The following is a 6,415-nucleotide window of genomic DNA, read 5'->3' as shown; positions in this document are numbered from 1 at the left end:
TCTGTGGTATACTTTTAGGACGGATGATGCCACACCGGAGAGTAGCACATGTATTTTTTCAAAGCCTGCTAATCATAAATGACTGTGCTGCAAGGTGAGGTGAACCACTGACTTCCCCAGAGCTAGTGACCTAAGTCCACTAGATACCCTCAACGTGTGTGGCGGATTGCTGTGTTTGTGTCTCAAATATTTACAGATGCACAGCGTAAGCACAAATAATAAAATACAAGTTTGTGAATCCTTTTCTTGTTTCTGTAATCTCGGGGTCTTCAAACAGCCAACAAGTGTTTCGTCGCATACATGGTAAATCGTCCCGAGACTTAATCAGGGCTAAGTCTTCTGAGATAAAATCTTTTATTTGTGGTGATAATTCCAACCCACTAGGGGTTTTGTGTCTCATGACGTCTAAACATAGCTGTGTGTCTACCAAAGGGATTCCGATATGTCCCACAAGTCTCCAGCGGGATTCTAATTTCAGAGTGCCGGAACGTCGTTCCTTGAAGTGCACAGAGTTTTGGACACGTGAGACACAACCCCTTGTGGGTCAGAATTATCACCACAAATAAAAGATTTTATCTCAGAAGACTTAGCCTTAATAAAGTCACAGGACGATTTCCCATGTATGCGACGAAACACTGTCGGCTGTTTGAAGACCCTGAGATTAAAGAAACAAGAACATGATTCACACACTTGTATTTTATTATTTGTGCTTACGCTGTGCATCTGTAAAATATTTGAGACACCCTCAACGTGTGCTGAGTATTGCTGTGACTTTCAAATATATGCAGAATTCCGTGGACATCGCCTTAAAATGTAAAATAAACTTCATTCATGGTGTGAACTGCAAATGACCGAAGACATCCTCAAGTTCATAGTGTTTTTTTATTTTGTAGTACTCGGCTGTTCCTTATATTGCAGTAGACATTGCTTTCGCCAAAGACCTTCTGGCTAAGAGTGTGTGTACTAATTCCTTAGCAGACTTCAATTATGAACAGGTAGATTGTGAATGAGCCCAAAATTGACCTGAATGTCACAGTTGTTTCTTGGTGTATCAAGACCTAGACTGGCATAGTGTGATACAGGCTTAAAATACCCAAGCACCCATAATGAATATCTTGTACGAAGAAGACCAATCTTCGTTTAGTTGATCTTTTTCATTTGCCTGATATTAGAGCAGCAGGAAAGTGTATTATATACTCACTATTAACATTTTGTATGCTGGATTCAAGTCCTAATGAGGTGCAAACATATCCCATTTCATGCACATCATGTACATGGGATGAGGCAGGACAGCTAGAAAGAGGAGCATGAGTGCTGATAAATTAAATAAGTAGGGAGGTAAGGAAATTGATAAAAAGTTGCTCATAAGGGCTAACTCAAGGACAAGGTACAGAGACGAGAATTAGGAGCAAGAGAGAATAAATTAAGTAGGACAATAGAACTGGGTGAATGAGGGAAGGACCGAAATAAAAGCCCAATTCTATATACACACCTGAAACCAACCCACCCCTTCCGATTATTTTGTTGGAGCAATGTGAGAAAATGCCATCTTACTTGCATGGTATGCCCTCCACTTTTTGCTGGTGTGCTTTGACTGAGTGTGCCCTGGGCTCCTGCCAATCAGGTGCCCAGGGCGTGTTCCTTCCCTAAAACTGTGTTGAAACTAAAACCCAATTGGCATCTCTGGCCACATGTCAGTCCCTGGTAAATGGTACCCTAGGTACCCAGGGCATTGTGACCAGAGAAGACCCCCTAAGGGCTGCAGCACTTAATGTGCCACCCTTAGGGGCCCTGCACCCTGACACACGCACACTGCCTTTGCAGGCTAGTTGAGCTGGTGCAGAACTAAACAGTGTGTCGACATGGCAAACATCCCTATGTGCCATGTCCACAAACACACTGCCCTTGCATACATCAGTCACCACACTAGCTGGGTGCACTATGCCAGTGGTGTGGGCACAGGTGCATGAGCCTGTGCCCCTACAGTACCCAGGGCCATTCCTGGGCACTGTAAGTGCAGTGATGCCATTAAGAGTATATGGTGCTGGGAGGTTGTCATTATGAACTCCACAGCACCATGATGGCTACACTGAAGACTGAGAAGTTTGATATCAAACTTCTTAGCACATTAAACCCACCCTGATGCCAGTGTGGAATATCATGTAAAATGCACTACAGAGGGCATCTTAGAGATGCTCCCTGAAATCTAACCCACTCCCAGTGTTCTGACTGCGTGGCTGCCACCACCAGACATGTTTCTGGCCCCTAGGCCGAGAGCTTTCTGCTCTCGGGGGGGCCTGAAACAATGCACATCCTGGGGCAAGGTGCCAAGCCCCCTCCCTCAGGATGGGCAGTGGAAGCTTGAAAGGCATGCTGCCTTTTGTGAGCTTCCCCAGGCCAATTGCTGTACTCAGCAACTGGCCCCCACCAGTTCTGACCCTCACTCTGGCGGGAAGACAGGCGAGAAACCCTAAGTGAGGAAAGGGTGTGCCAGCCTGTGCCAACTCCACCCTCAGGTGGGAGAGGCGAGGTGAAGCCCTGCCCAGTCAGAGATAGGCTCCTGCCCCCCTCACACAGGAGAGGAGCAGGATAGGGGGTGTACTCACCCCAGGACAGGGACCCATTGGTCCCTGCTCCTACCCTACCTGTAACGCCCCTAAATGTAGTATTTAGGGGCACCCTGAACCTTCCTCCCTCAGATCCCGATACCGAAACAAGTACGAAGATCAAGACACCAGAAGACCTGCTGTGCAGCTGCTAACAAGAGGACGACACCAACTGACTTGGCCCCAGGCCTACCGGCTTGTTGATCATTGAAACTGCTCCTGCTAAACTCCAGCCCCTTCGGTGGTCAGCAACGTCAAACACCCTGGAGGACCTGACTGCCTTTAGACTCTACCAAGACTGGGACTCCCACGAGCAGTGGTTCTACTCAAACAAGCAATACCCCTGGTGCCAGCCAGGAACCGCAAATCCAGCCCACTTTGCACCTGCCGACCCCAGCCTGTGCCTGAGTGAACAAAGACCACGAGGACGTCGCCCCGGCAATTGTGACAACGAATCCAGTGCCCAAGGACCCTCGACGACCCAGACGACGTCTGCAGCCTCACAACAAGAGACCCCTCCAACTGCGACCAGCAGAGGGTAAGATTTCCTGACATCAATTGACACCCCTGCCCCCACGGCCCCCTGTGCCCAACTCCTGGGTGCCTACCTATCCTCCAAGATCCCAACTTACCTCTCGAAGTGGTGGTTGCTCCTGAAGAATCTCTGTCCCCGAGCCTGCAGCCTTTGTTCAACTTCCAAGTCTCCCATTGAATAACATTGAGTGCCCGACGGCTCAAAAGCATCCTGCACCCAGCCGCTCGAGTGCTCCTGGGAGTGCAACCTTTGTCCTAATCTACTTTCCCATTTGCACTGTGCAAGTGACCAAGAGCCCAGCTCCCACAGCCACGTGGCCTGCTTGCCAGCAGCCACCAACCAAAGGCCCCCTGCCGTCCATAGGCTAACATTGGGCCTACTACCTGTACCTACCGGATCCTGGGAGACCCCTGAGCCTATGCCCAGAACCTTAACTCTACCAGTCGTGTACTTGCTCAAAAGCCGATAACTCACTTTTCTTCCATAGGGTAACATTGACTGGTTTCACTTGGAAATTCTTCGAAATGTGGAGTTTTGAAACTTAAAATATTCATCTAAAATCAGCCGAACAACAAATTCCGATTTACTCCCCTGTTATCTGGAGCGATCCTAGTGCTGTATCTTTCAGCCCAGCACTGAACCTGAAAAGTAACTATAACCGTGATTTACTGTTAACTCAATTTTCCTCCATAGGAATCCATTGTCTGGTTTTCACCAGAAAAGTTTCTAAGTGTCTATTTTTGGAAACGTACAAATATTCCTTAAAAATCGCCTGTATGACCTAAACGCATTCTTTCAATTGCTTACAGGAGATGCACCAGTGCTGGATCCAGGATCCAACACTGAGTGAATTTCCTCCCATAGGATAACATTGGTGATTCAATGTTAAAAAGTGTCAACTTTTAAAATGTAATAATCCTTAAAAATCACGACTGTAACCAAAACGCTTTTTTCCAATCGTTTACAGGAGATGTCCCAGGACAGAATCTAGGATCCAGTCCTGTGGTTAGAAAAGTAGTCTTTAAAGTAACTAACTGCATTTAACAAGAAATTCCCATTGAGCTCAATGTAACATTGTGTTGGAAATTCTGTTGCCTATTGCAACAACTGTAACTATTGTACTCAAAAGTCTATTGCCTATTTGAAAAGTTTGTAACTAAAGTAACTCATTCTGACAAAGTATATTTTGATACCTTGTTGGTTCTAAAATAAAACCACTATATATTTGTATACAAACAATTGGCCTAGAGTTCAGTTCTTGTGTGTGAGACCATTTTCTGACTGTGTGTGTACAAGAAATGCTTTACACTATCCTCTGATACTGCCTTACTGCTCGACCAAGCTACCACTTTAGAGAGTAAGGTTATATCTAACTTTAGCCTCTGCCAAACCTTTGGGGACTGTGGACTCTGTGCACACTGTACCTTAGTTTGGTCCAGTATATACAGAGCCACTTTCTTACAAGCAAAAAAGTGTAAATCTTTATAACCACATGTTTTTACAATGTGTGAATGCTCTGGGGAAAAAACACCAGAATTCAGAAGAAATAGAAACTGAAAACAGGATAGCCCAACCATAGGTTATAAATTAAAAAAAATAACTATGCTTCATTTCCTTAAAAAAATGACCATGCTTCATTTCTTTAAAAATATCTTTAAAACTAACACATGGATAAAATGCTGCCAAGCTGATAATATTGCATTTCTGTCTTCCCGTTATGTGTATACCTAGTTTTGAAGACTATGGCTCAGATTCATAAAGGTGAGCTTAGACATTTGGTCTAAACTTAGACGAAACGTCTTTTACGATTGGGACTTTGCAAAGCGCATTTAAGAGTACTAATTGGTTTTTAATTCGTTTTTAAAAGTGCACCTTGTCACCTACTTGCACTTTGCTCCGGCTCTTTCTCCCGGTCCACCGCAGCTTCCTTGTAGCTGTTTGAGTGGAGGAGAGGAGCGGAGGCATTTCTCAGAGATTCTTACTTCTGGCAGCAGAGAGTAAAGAGGTAGGCGCTCTAGTGGTCGGCCTTTCATTCGCCGGGCTTCCCGCCTCTCACTCTATTTATTCCCAATATGGTGCCGTCGCGCAGCGGGCGTGCCATAGGCAAGCCCGTCTGCGCCAGGACCCTTGGTCTAGGACATCCAGAACAAGCAGAGGACCAGGGGAAGATCAGATCATACACTAGTGAACAGTTAAAGACCTTTCAATATAATGTCAATGATAATAAGCAGGTCTGTCCTTATTTTAACTTGGAGATACCCTTTAGTGAAGAGACAGATTTATGCCCGAGCTGTGGGTTTAGGCTAGAGGCCTATGATAAACTGCCTAGACATCCTGCTCATCAGAGAAATAATATTATGAATCCAAAAACCATTATCAAAAAGGACAAGATTTATTCAGTTCTGATCAATGCACGTTCTCTTCCCAAACATAAATATGAGATCGCAGATCTGCTGGATCATTATGATCTTGATGTACTGATTATCACGGAAACAAGCTGATTCTTCATCTGGCCCAGATTTCTGTGTTGCCACTCCCGAGGGCTATTTTACACATAGATGTGATAGAACTCTGAAGAAAGGAGGCAATTATCCTTTGAGATGAGTTTTTAGCCAGGACAGAGGTGATTACTACTGAGGCCTGTGAGGCACTTAGCTTTAATATATCACTTTCTAAACATCAGTCTTTTGAAGGATTTCTATTATATCGCCCACCAGGCCCTAGGGGAAATTTCCCTTCTGTAATAAGTAATCTATATTACACTTGCTACTGAATCCAATTTTACAATTCTGGGGGATTTCAATTTTCACTTGGAAGCTCTCCTGGATAGAGACTCGACAGCTCTCATCTCCAATCTAGAGGCCTTAGGTTTTTCTCAGAAATTGGAAATGACTACTCACCTAGCCAGGCACACATTGGATGGCCTGTTTACAAATAGTGATCACATTGTAATAAAAACAATTCTCCCTTTAACATGGTCGGACCATTGTGTTGTACTATTTGACATCAAGCTACTTCAGCCTGTCTCTAGGCAGATTAATTCCACTCCTAAACAATTCAGAGCTTGGAGTAGCATAAATGAAATACATCTTAGACAAAATCTAGTAGACTCCCAACCAGAGGCTATGTTGGATCCGAAACTAGCCGCAAGCAATTACACAGAATGGCTTCAAAATGTATTCAGCAAATTGGTTCCCTACAAGGCAGTGTCAAGAAATAGGAGGACTCCCTCAACTCCATGGTTCACCGAGGCACTTAGATTAGAGAAACAACA

Source organism: Lissotriton helveticus, chromosome 10, assembly GCF_964261635.1.
Source record: "Lissotriton helveticus chromosome 10, aLisHel1.1, whole genome shotgun sequence".
Lineage (NCBI taxonomy): Eukaryota > Metazoa > Chordata > Amphibia > Caudata > Salamandridae > Lissotriton > Lissotriton helveticus.
This window is presented reverse-complemented; position numbering follows the sequence as displayed.